At 32.1% G+C, this 13,331-nt stretch overlaps 2 non-coding genes across 2 annotated transcripts; both read left to right on the top strand.

Annotated features, from left to right (window-relative positions):
* The first annotated feature begins 12,482 nt into the window (after positions 1 to 12,482).
* LOC149418376 (5S ribosomal RNA) lies at positions 12,483 to 12,601 on the top strand. The gene has a single exon (XR_016303070.1). It is a non-coding gene; the product is annotated as a 5S ribosomal RNA (ribosomal RNA).
* Positions 12,602 to 12,923: 322 nt separating this feature from the next.
* On the top strand, positions 12,924 to 13,042 carry LOC149418375 (5S ribosomal RNA). The gene has a single exon (XR_016303033.1). It is a non-coding gene; the product is annotated as a 5S ribosomal RNA (ribosomal RNA).
* Positions 13,043 to 13,331: the final 289 nt, after the last annotated feature.

Genomic DNA, 13,331 nt, shown 5'->3' with positions numbered 1-13,331 from the left:
CAAGGTTTCGATTTTTAATGTTGGCCTTTCACTAGGGCGATACTGAGAGTATCTAGAACTCTATGTAGACCACTACCATGCTTACTTTAAAGTAGAAAATACCAACAAGCTTCATACAATATAAAGTACAAGGTAAATTTTGAGTATTGTTTCGCCCGCCACACTGGGGAGTGTGGCGGGCGTTAATGTGTTATGCATGTGTTATGCACATAGATATTTATTACATAGCTGATGTGAAAATAGATGATAAATAAATTAAATAGAGAATGATAGATATGCACAAATGGTGTATCGACTTTTTATTGGTAGACATGGTTTACCTAATCAAATTGATGGTGATTTATTGACAAAGGTATTGTGGAGATACATATCTACATTATTGCTATTTTTTTTTTAAATTTTACATTTCGACCCGATGGCTATATTTTTTATATTCATCTATTTGATTTTCACTTTAATTTTCGGAAATGTGTGAATAGAAATTAACCCACTTCCCAACATTCGATCGAGCTCGGATTCGTCAGATAGACTTGTTGTTGATGAAAATGCATTCAATCAGCTTTTGGTGATATACTACGCGGATATATACGCATTTCTGTGACATTGGATGATTTTACACCAGGTAATATATGAATTGAATGTTGATTTTTAAAAGACATTTTGAAGACTTATTGAGCAATTAAGTCAAGCCAGTCCCTGGGGAGGAAAGTTCAATCCTCAGTCAAACCAAAAAAAAAATTGTACACCAATAAAAATAGATGTAATTTAGTTTTTTTTTATTGTTCTTTGCGGGTTGATTTTTTTTAAGATTAGCTGATACATATGTGGCGTATTGAAGATTTATTCCGAACAATATATATTTATACTACCAAATCATTATGAATTACACCAAGATAATTTCAATGTAATTTACAATACATCCTGCCAGTTCCTAACTGATGGTCATCCTATCCCATTTACGGCATAATTCTAATAACGTTGGTATAGTAGTAATAGTGTAGCTAAAGTTTAATTGACTTAATTTATAATAATTTACAGTTCAAGAAGATGTTAATAGAAGTGGCTTAGGTGATAGCCTGTCTAATTAAATTTTATCCACGTCTCTCGTAGAGTCAATCAATGTTAGTTACATCTTAATCCAGACAATTATCATTGCAAAATCTACTGACTTCTCCCACCAATCATTGATATAATTTTGTCTAGTCTTATATGTCATTATAATTTTTCACTACACTGTGTATCCTGATAAAATAACATTTGGTTTCAAAACAAGTCAATACTTATTATTGAACTCGCGCAGTCCCGTAAAAAAATGACGCGATATTGTTACAATTATTCCAATTAAAAAAAATACAACTAAAATAATTGTAAGAAAAAATTGAAAAAGATTCGGTCGCATGTATGAAAAGTTAATTTCTTAGATACGACCGAATATTTTTTGATTTTACTGTTTTAAAATTTCGTTTCACTATCGCTAATATTTTCTTCACTGATTAAATATTACAATAATAGTGTCTAACTATTAAGCTATTCCAAAAAAATCATTATGGACATATAGAAGTCAATAGATATCGCACATAAAAATGGATAAATGTTTACAAGACGCTATCTAGATTGCATGTTCGGGAAAAAATTTGCAATCATACTTACAGATAGGTAGCTGCCAAAAAAATAGTCAACCATTTAAATAAGTCGATACAGCTAAACATGACCGAAGGGGATAGGGTCAAATTAGATCATGTGTATAGCAAAGATCCGACAAAAATGCGAGAATTTTCGTTTGAAAGTCCCTAATATCTTCTATGATTAAATATTACAATTTAAAATTACACTCATTATGTTATTTCAAATATAAATAATTTTCCATGTAAAATATTATATTACAGGTAGGTACCTACTTTATAGCTTGTCTTAATTATTCTTCACACAAGCATTTTCAATTTTGAAAATTAAATTCAAAATAAATTTGGTTCATTCAATGTCAACGATCACAAACAACCCCAATCACTTTATTTGATAGTAGTTTAAATCATTTAATTAGTAAGCATCGCGCTTATAACCGCAATAAAAAAAAAATCACAAATAAATTATTAGGTAGGCTTTAGGAATGTTAGCCATATTTGGTTTGGATCCTATATTTCTTTCTTATTCAGCTCATCTAATGTGCTTAGCACTAATCTATAAATCCCTTTCTTTCGATGTTAAGTAGGTATATGGATGTACATATTATGTACTGCAAAATATGATTTTTTATTAGATAATTTATTGCAGAGTTTTTTTCTCTTGGATGAATTAATATATTTTTAAAGTTTAAATTGTGCTTTTTTGTGAGGTACAAGATGATTATTAACCATGTTTTAAAAAATTGAACATAATTCTTATTTGAAAAATTGCAAAGAAGAAAAAATCAAATGCATAAAAATGGTGTCAGGTAGGTACCGGACCATACATTTTGAAATTCTTAAATAAGTTTGTTACGAACAAATAACAAAGAAACGCATCTGTAATACATACTTGAACAATAATTTAGTGATAAATATACTTTGGGCGAAAGATTCGGATAGCCCTGCTGAATAACCTTTTTTAGCTTGGTAGGAGAAATACATTGAATACCGTCCATTATCTATTGGGTAAGTTTCCTGATTACCCAATCCGACTAACAATGCTGATTAATCAATATACTGAATTACCGGCCGAGTATCCGAAATGTTAGCTTCGAAAGTGTATGTGGCATTGCATAGTTCAAAACCCAAAAAGTCTACCAATCTCAAACTATTGATGATGAGACCGATGAGAATCATTTTTCATCATAAATAGTTGAGAGTTTTTCAGAACAATTCGAACGGGAATTTAAGTGCTAATCATTGTTATCTCACGTGATTACTATCTGATTCATCGCATATTGTGTAAGTAGGTACTACCATGTTCTCAATTAATTATTAGCTATCTATCTATCTTAAATGATAAGGGATATGATCTGTTCCCATCTCAAATTGAATGAGAGTATTAAACTTAAATTAGAATACAAGATAAAACATATACCTAACTACTTTTCTAAGGTTGGTACATTTGCACCCAAATATATTTTTAAAAAATCTAATACCACAAGCGCCGAAATTAAATATAAGTAAATTGTATGTGTGCATTTGCAATGCAAGAAAAATAAGTCAATACTTCTTTCTATGGATTTTACATTTAATTTCGGAAATTAATTAATATTATTGTAAGTACGATGTGTATTAAGTGTCTCTGAAAATGTGCGAATTCTCAAAGATGAGTTTTTGGCGTTTTAAAATGTTTTGAAATAACATGTTTTCAATTTGGGATTTCCACTAATCAGGTTTGAAAAACGTTTAATTGCAAGCGACAGTTAGAGATGGTCGGTAAAACTAATCGATAGAGGTAGTACACAGTTAAAAAGTGATATACATAATGTATTCCTCTGCCTACCATCGGTTCTTTTAAAATTTGGATTAGCGCTTTTCTTCAGAAAATGGGGAGGATAATGAAATCCCACATGAAGAGAAATATCGTTATTTGTTTTGGAAAATTTTCTGTCACGATGGTTATTATAGTGGATTTATACCCTCTAAAAATCCCCAGTTAGCGCGGTTGATTCCAGTCCCGGGGAGGAAGGTTCAATCCTCAGTCAATCCATTTTATTTTATTTTTTTTTAAAGAAAAAACATTCCCGGGTTACGAATAACCTGACAATATTTTAAAATCTCCTACTACCACTACACTAAGCAGAAAATATTTCTTGTGTTATGATGGAGGACTTAAAGAACTTAGTACTTTGATTGAAGGAGACCAGCTGAGGAATTAAACACACTACGCATGGGTGGGACCCAAACGCGATGTCAACTCAGCCACCGTCCGGTAAAAATTACATGTTAAACGTTTACAGCAATTAAGAGCCAATCCCCGGGAGGAAGATTCAATCCTCAGTCCAACCAAAAAAATATTTATACATATATACTCGTAAGTATATAAATTTGATTTTATTCTGGTTAATTTTTTTTTAAATCTTTTGTTCCCAATGAATAAGCTATAACTTTTCTTTCTTCGTGCTGATAAATTTAAAAGTGGCATGGATATTTTTCCTGTATGATTAGTTTACCTACCTACTCCATAGGCTTGTCATAATTTCCGTTTATCGTAAATATAGGATCTATTACGAAAAAACACACACACAACTGTCCCGATTTTAACCATTCAATACCAAATTTCGTCAAGTTTGTCGTGAATATGTTTGGAAAATATAAAAAGCGTGTAAGGCGACATGTGACGTGGAATATAAATGAAGCTTAATTAAAAATCTTAGAGTGCTTAGCATATTAAACAGGCCGTTTTGTTTGGTAAGCGTGCCAAAAATTCCAAATAGGTAAAGACAAGTCATTGTTAAGACCGCTTGAAATTAAGCACAAAGCAACAACCAAACATAACGAATCCCTTTATGTCTCAGGCCATGTTCAATTTTACTGTCGAAATGATTTTAAAACATAAATATGTTGGTATATTATACATACATTACTACATACTTATCTATGTATAGGGTACCTGTAGGTTTATATCTGGGGCTTAGTACTAGAAGCGCCCATGTCAAAATTGCGAATTGTTCAGGAATGAAGAACCTCTAATGAAGAAATCAATATTTTGACTTCTACATTAGATAGGTTACAACTTTATCAATCTAGATACCTGAAATAGGTATTTATAGCATTCCAAAAGTACTTTCTGATAACGTAATTGAAGTACTAAAACTGACATAGGTCGGCACTTCCAGCATTAAATTCTAAAATTTATTCAACATTTCAGGTTCAGGATACTCAACAAATCCGTACAATTATATTGTTTATGCATTGGTAGTGTTACTCAGAGTAATTAACAACTTAATTGGCAGTCTTGTCATCGTCGCCACTATTAAGTACCATGTACCGACTAGGAACACAAGACAAAACATTCTTCTGCAATACATGCACAACCAACTATCAGACACACTCACTAACCAATAGGATGCATGATCTAGGCAACATGTTTAGGGGTAATATTAATATATTTACTGATACCATTTGCTTAACTAAGAGTAATCTATACCAGCAGTTGTTAAATCCTACAAATTACAGTAGCGTTGGTAGTGTAGTTTTAGTGACGTATTTTATGTGTAGTATTTTTGTAGTTTCTATTATATTTTATGCTATTGTTATGGTATTGTTTTATATTTAGTTTATTAATTATTTCACGCTTTAAAAACTTTGTGTGTATTTTTCGATAGCTCACTACGTATTTTGTGTTCTTATAACAGTAATATATTCACAAATCCGCACAGTTATACTCACATTTCGAGTGGGGTTGCGATCCTATAAAGAACCAACTTTAGAAGATTTTCTGATCTGGGAATGATATTTCACCTTACTACTAATCAATATAAATATTGTTTATTCAAATATTTCTTTTTCTAGACACCAAAAGATCTATGTTTATACCTTCTAATATTTTTGTTGTATTGATCAACAGTCATTTAAACAGAAATGAGTAAATCAAATTAAGTGTTGTTTACGTGAGAGGTGATATTCGTCGGCGTGATCTCTTAGGACAAGTTGTTTCTGAGAATTTGAACAATTCATCAAATTTCAACGTTCATTTTCAAGTTTTGTTAAAGTCCTATTTAATTTCTATTTTTAAATCATTATAGGCCACTTAATTGAAAGAACTTACATAATGACAGAATCTGAAAAGAACTTTTCACAGAACTTGAAAATTAACTTTGAAATTATAAGAATTGTTCTAATTTCAATGTTAATTTTCAAGTTCTGTTATTATTTCAGTCGTATCAAGCAACTAGCCTATAATGATATAATAATAGAACTTGAATAGGACTTTCACAGAACCCGAAAATGAACGTTGAAATTCGATAACTTGTTCAAATTCTGTGAAACAACTCATCCTTAGCTTTTATTTTTATTCTTAGTTTCTGTTCATATTTTTACCAATGAACTTGTACTTTTGTTGATTAAATTTTTAATTTATGTTAATAATTTCTTTAATTGTTTTAATTTTAAGCATTTTATATCAATTTTTTCTAATTTAATGTAAGTATTATTTATATTTAAGCATTAAAAGTTATAAAACAACTTGTAAAAATAACAAATAAAAGTCCACGAGGGCGTGTAATAAATAAATATTCTGCACAAGTGTAAATTTTTTTAAGAGTTGATGATGTATTGACCTAGCGAAAGATCACCACTCGAATTTTTAAGAGTTGATGATGTATTGACCTAGCGAAAGATCACCACCCGAATTCGAAAAATTGATCGAGATGGCTTTAGCCTTGTTTAATGACCAGATCCGAGAGCCAGGTATTTGGCAACCTTCTCTTTCCCACCTCATTTTCCTTCCAACTTCCCTCAGTCTCACAACATTAACTATAACTACATTTCTCTATTTCTCAGCAGTCATTTTACATCGTAAAATGTCTACTAAAACATCAATAACCACTATTCGTATACCATTATCAAAATGAAAAAAGAATAATACTGCCACTAGTTCAGCTAACAATCACACTTTTGGGCTTTTAGCAAACTTACGAAAACAGCATTGTATTTGGTTCGTATGTTTTCTTTGGTTTTCTGCATGACTCTAAATAATTGTTTTAAAAAACCTTGAATGCCGAACGTTATTCATACAAGTGTAATATCCGTTTTCGTGTTTTGGTTACCTATTGCCTAGCAATGTTTCCATCGGTATGTACTGTTAGTAATGCCGGTCCAAATGTGTAATTGTTAAACATTTAATTTTAACGCTCGTGTTTTAACAAGACTTCTTTGTTGATGAACATATTCCGCACAATGATGGCGCTGTTGTTATGACAAGCTCTGGCGGAAATTTGACACTCCCGAGCGGCGGAGACATTTTGTATATAATGAGGTTAAAGGGCTATTGTTACCAATTATAATCAACATATTGAGCATTTCCAATATGGCCAAGGAACGTGACCAATAAATCTAATAGGCTATTAAACTATTACTTTTCCAGTGTTGGTATGTTGAAATTTTTTTTTTCAAAAATATTAAATTTCTAGAACTTTGTAGTAGCTGACGCGCTAAATTTACTCGAGCGATGGAGATTTTCGGGTGTTCGATTTTCGATTCAGCCATTCGATTTAATTAATAATAATAATCATAATTGGACAATTTTTATAGCGCCGCTTTTGTGAGTTATCACCTCAGGATTAATATCATACCTTCAAAAATTAATACGGAAACTTATGAACTGCTTACTGCGGCTTATATATTTAGGTTTTGTAAAAAAAAACTTTAATTTTATCCGAAACGTTGGCTAAAGAAGGAGTTAGCGCAACACGGCATAACACCCCAAAAACAAAAAACAAAAATACTTTTGGCCGTGAAGATCTAAATCATATTTAATTTTATGATTCATTTTAATTTATAAAAATCACTTACCTAAATTTGGGTAGCTATCTCTCGAGTGGTACACCAACATAAAATATTTTTGACGAACATAAGTCCAAATACCAAAATTAGAACAGTTCCTTCGCTATCTTCTTCTCCCAGAAGTAACTCTATTTTTTACAAACCTCCTTGATATTATCATATATTATTTTCATTATATTTTATCAGTTTCACGTTCAACTTTGGTATTTTGATGACTTTTAGCTACGCTAATGTTCGCTTTTTGGGAGTTGAATTTAAATATTTAATTTTTTACTAACGCATAAATATAATTTTGGTGGTTTTTGTCAAGATAGTTTTTAAAATAGTTTTTAGATATTGTACTATACCTATTGCTTTTTCGTTTTATGATCAGTTATAAAATATTGTGCTTATTAAGGATAATAAAAATTAACCTCTATCCATTTTATTTTGGCAATTATATAATCGGTTCCGATCGAGTAACTATAATTTGCGATCAGTTAAATTTAAGTAGGTACTTAGATACTCTAACTATTAAAAATAAGTGGTGTATGTTTCCTATGATATTATTTATAAACAGGTTTATTGTTTATAAAAATACTTATATAACATTTGTTTTAAGTAGTGCCTTACTTGGTACTTGCCATTGAGTTTTGTTTTTCTATTTTCAAGGTTAATTATTCAAAACACATTTTCCAACTCGGTTGAATTAGCTTGGTGCAGTAGATCCAATGCATCCCAGAATAGAATGAATCTTTGCGAATTCCCATATGGTTTGAAAACATTAAGTTTCTCCCCAAGCTGCAATCAACTAACGAGACTGAAATAGTATAGAGTTAGTACGTAGTTCTAGGAAATTGTGCCTACTGCGCAGTCATCAACCAACCAGTAACCAACACCTCTGCCATAGGTCACCCCAAGTGGTTGGCCAAATTTGGTGACTAAGCAGGGGTGCCTGGGTTTATCGAGTGAGAAGTTTTCATGCTGTACCTGCCTACCAGCTACGTAGCGTTCCAGATCGGGAATCCATTCCAGATAGGCTGGTTTGGGGAGACCCTTTGACCTCTCTATCTGGTCTCAGTAATAGGGATATATTCATATGTCCGTCACTCCTGGACTCAATGATCCCTAGATTCCTGCCCAACCCACATACCTTTTACTTTCCCAGAACTTCCTCTCTTTGAGGCCCTGAGGGAAATTATCTTCCTCAGGTCCTCCTGCGTGGGGTTAATGTAAAAAAAAACAACAAGATTCACAAACATATAAGCACAAAGCCAAGGTAGGAATTTATAGAAAGATTCTTATTCAGTAAGACACATGTAAAAATACATTATGGATGATTCAAAACAAAACCTATGGCAGAGGTGTTGGTTATCCAATAAATGATTCCCAGCGGTACACAAACCCGTCTCCCAAATTGAATTGTTATTTAAATATCAAAATACCTATTAATTCCAACCTATAGTAAGTTCCCTCGTCCTAAAATGAATCTTGGATGAGTTCTCATCGGGAATGCTCGAGCAATAAATAAATAAACATAAAAGTTGATAGTTTCCATTGCAACTTTACTAATATTCTAAGCGAATCTTTGTATTTACCAGGTGTACTGCAAGTACACAAACATCGAAAAAACAAACTTCGGCATCATCTCGCAATATGTTATTCTATTAATCAACGTCTTTATTTATCATTTATCACGTACAATCCGTGGCTATTGTTTTAGCATCGTACTGATTTACTTATCTACCTTCGCTATTATCAACTTCATCACCAATACTAGCGCTGTACCTTTACAAGTATACACCACGAAGCGTGGTATACCACGGCACGATCTAGCATTGTTCCCTGGCCGTCCACGCGTACGTGAGATACAGCGTACTGTATTTTGGACGCAGGGATGCCGTCAATTAAATAAATATGATTTAATCCCTATTACAAATTGCATAGATGATAAGAAAGCGGTAATCATTAAACTCTAATTCACCCAAACCAATATATGAGTATCCGGTAGATCCGAAGATGAGGATCTACCGGATCTGCCCTGATGATGGACACTGCAACGCTGTCCGAAACGTCGGCTAAAGAAGGAGTTAGCGCAACACGGCATAACACCCCAAAAACAAACAACAAAAATGCTTTTGGCCGTGAGAATCTTAAAACTTAAAAAAAAATATATATATTTTTTTTAAATTAATTTTCTGAAATAGTTTTAGAAAGTCTTTAGAAATTCTTTAAAGAATTCTCGCCCACTTTCAAATATCACCTCTGAAAAAGGATAAATATCTTATTAGTTGATTTTATATTGGTGCTCAAAGCGTTGTATAATTTAGGGGCGATGAACCAGAATTGTCGTTGAGCGAATGTGGTTCTAGTTTTTGGGACCTCGCATCCCAGGTTTGCTGAAAAGCGGGTGTGTACTTGATGTTGTGGAGCAATCAACTGGTTATTTTTGCGTATGTAGGATAAGCTTGCTTAGTGAATAGTTGTCCAATATCTATGACTTTGATTTTAGCAAATATATGTCACGAAACATCAAAAGCCGTTGTGTCACGTTGTTCTATATCTGTCACCAACTGACTTCCTTAGGTTCTCATAAAAATTGTTCTTCTTCAAAAAATCTTCTTTTCTCTTTCTATCATATATGGTATAAACAGTTTTGGAGAGACATAGCTTTCTTTTAAAGAACCAAGTTTCGCTGTGAATTTAAAAACTCAGCAATTAAATATGCTCAACAATTTAAAATTTAATGCCTAACTAACGTGATACCATATTTTCTATACCTGAGGGGTTAGCTGCAGTTGCTAGGTCATTTGGCTCATTCAATTTGCTATTTTAATTATTTTAATATTTCGTGTGTTTCATCCAAATAGAAAATAAAAATAGGTTATAAGTAATATTTCTTAGTAATTTATAAGTTTGAAAGGTCGAAAGTTAGATGGAAATCGAATAAAACTGAAAGTCAAATCGGTGAACCATTTCGTTAAATGTAACTTTTTTTGTTTGTTATTTTTCCAACGCTAAGTATGTGATCTATGGTGTATTACCAACTTTCAAACATCGAAATAGATTTTTCGTAGAAACAATTCTTTTATTATTTTTTAAATATATAGAAAGATGTATATATTACAAATTTATAATATTTACATTCATACAATGCGTTTAAGTTGTATCATCAGTTTTATTGTAAACTAATCATTTTTCAATAAAGAAATACCACAGATTTTCTCAAGAAAATATTGATGATTTTAGTGTCAATATTTACACTGAAGAAATCCTTACTGCGCAACAACAAACTTTACTTCGGAATGAAGAAACATATTGGAGATTATCTTCAGGATAATAAAACATCCCACAAAGTTAACTCTTCGAAGAGTCTTCCCGCACAGAGTTTTGGCGGCCGGGCGGAAAGAGCCGACGAGTGACGAGACTGGCAGAATGAATAGTCGTTTCGTGCAAGAGCGTTGGTTTTACCCCTAAAAATGTATTTAATTTATTTTACCCAATCGCAGCCCTGATTATCGCTAGGTATACTTGTGCAGTATAAATATAATACCGTTCGTTTTGTTTATTAATTTGACGATGTAACATGTCAGAATTATCCAGCCTAGAGTCATAAGCCGAGAAGTGTGCCAGTCTTCGTGCGAGGTTCCTTTTCGGCTTTGCTCTCTCTAAGGAATGATAAGTAGATGCACGTACTTACATAAATAGAATAAAATTATCAACAATCAATAATTACACGTTTTCATTGTAGAGATATCAGAAAATGTGACATTTATCTTGTTTTTGTTTGTTTTTCCCAATAAGCCAGTTGATGCACACGTGATTTCTCAATATTTATATAATCTTGTTTTGTTTGGATTCTGTCACGCCATTTTTTTTAATACTTTTTTCGAGTTTTGCAAAATACTTTTATTCTTGCTCCTTTAATTTATCAGTAATACCAAAACTATTCTGTATTTTCACAATGTTTGCCTATTTAGCTCTTTTAAATAGTTTTTTTTGTACTTTTGGCTATTAGCAATACTTATTATTAGCTTAGCATTTTAACAAAAATTAAGTAGGTAGGTTCCAACCTAACCTACCTAACTTTTAGATTTACTTCCCTTAAGATACCTGGTAAAATCAATTCGGATCATGTAACGAATGTCATCATACATACTATTTTAGAAGATGTGCGTTAGTTATTCCAACGTGAATTGTTCGTGCGTGGAATTATTATCTTTAAAATCGTTGAGTATCGGTCAAATTTGCAATAAATTGAAGTGTCATTTTCAAAATTGGAACTATTTGAAGAATTATTTAGACAACTGATAAAGTTGGTAGGTAGGTAATAATTCTGAACATACAAATTTGAAAATCGTATTTCTTTTAATTAATTTTTTAAAAGATTTCGTGATTTTCATGTTAGCTTAAGGTGTTCATTCGAAAGGAAAATTTAGTAGAAACACGAAGAAAGGTGTATAGGAGGGTGTACGAAGAGTGTTTCAATTCTATTTAATTCTTTATCTACGAAAACGAATCTTATTGCTGAAAATTATTTGAGTATGGTTTGACTCAACACTACTGTAGCCATTATAACTATATAATCAGGACTAGATTACATTCTGGAGAAATGAAACTTTATGAAAAAGAACAGAAAATAACATTTCCATTAACTAGCGGGGCTGATCGGGGATGGAAAAAATGGGTGTGTCAAGCCTACGCAAGACAGAAGTGAAACTTCTAGTATTCTTCTCTCTCTCTCTTTTCATTTCATTCTCTCTTTTTTTCTGTCTATTGACATATTTATAAGTAGCATGTGATAAAAAAAATTAAAAGTTATAAAAAAAGAAAAAAAAAATTAGTTAAAGCGGGGATCGAACCTCGGTTCTTCACGACCACAGTCGTGCGCTCTGCCTGTAGACAGCGAAGATGAGTTAGGAGAGTGAGTTAAACTAGGTATATAATATTTACACCTTGCTAATGTTTTCAGTATTATTAGGGCTTTTTTATACTAATTTTCATATATTTATTGGCAGGTAGAGTAGAAATTAATATTGTTTAGCGTTTGCCAACGACCATACCATGTTGAACACACCGGTTCTCGTCCGATCACCGAAGTTAAGCAACATTGGGCGCGGTCAGTACTTGGATGGGTGACCGCTTGGGAACACCGCGTGCCGTTGGCCTATTTTTTATTTTAATTTCATGTTTTTTTTATTTTTTTATCATTACTATAATTAATAATATCATAAAATTCTTTAACTTTTCAAGTATGCTACAGGCCTAAAATATTACTTAGTGGATTGATATTATGGTCAACCATTGAAAAAAAAAATTCCTACAAACTTATTAATGTAATTACGATCTTTTTCAAGCGCGTATGTAATGATTATTTTTATCAACCTCGCACACACCTTGCTAATTTTTTCAATATTATTAGGGCTTTTTTATACTAATTTTCATATATTTATTGGCAGGTAGAATAGAAATTAATATTGTTTAACTTTTGCCAACGACCATACCATTTTGAACACACCGGTTCTCGTCCGATCACCGAAGTTAAGCAACATTGGGCGCGGTCAGTACTTGGATGGGTGACCGCTTGGGAACACCGCGTGCCGTTGGCCCATTTTTTATTTTAATTTTATGTTTTTTTTCATTTTTTTATCGTTAACATCATAAAAAATTTTATATCATTCTTTAACTTTTCAATTATGCTACAGGCCTAAAATATTACTTAGTGGATTGATATTATGGTCAACCATTAAAAAAAAAAAATTCCTTAAAAACAAAAAAATAATATTCCATGGCCGAGAATCGAACTCGGATCAACTGCTTCGAAAGCAACTATGCTGACCATTACACCACCAACGCCAGTTGTCGAGATGAGCTAAGAAGCATTTATATTTTACTTCA

Source organism: Hesperophylax consimilis, chromosome 13 (genome assembly GCF_061612785.1).
Source record: "Hesperophylax consimilis isolate HC1 chromosome 13, BYU_Hcon_1.0, whole genome shotgun sequence".
In the NCBI taxonomy this organism is placed as follows: Eukaryota; Metazoa; Arthropoda; class Insecta; order Trichoptera; family Limnephilidae; genus Hesperophylax; species Hesperophylax consimilis.
The sequence above is the reverse complement of the archived record's forward strand: the minus strand, read 5'-3'. Positions and strand labels throughout refer to the sequence as shown.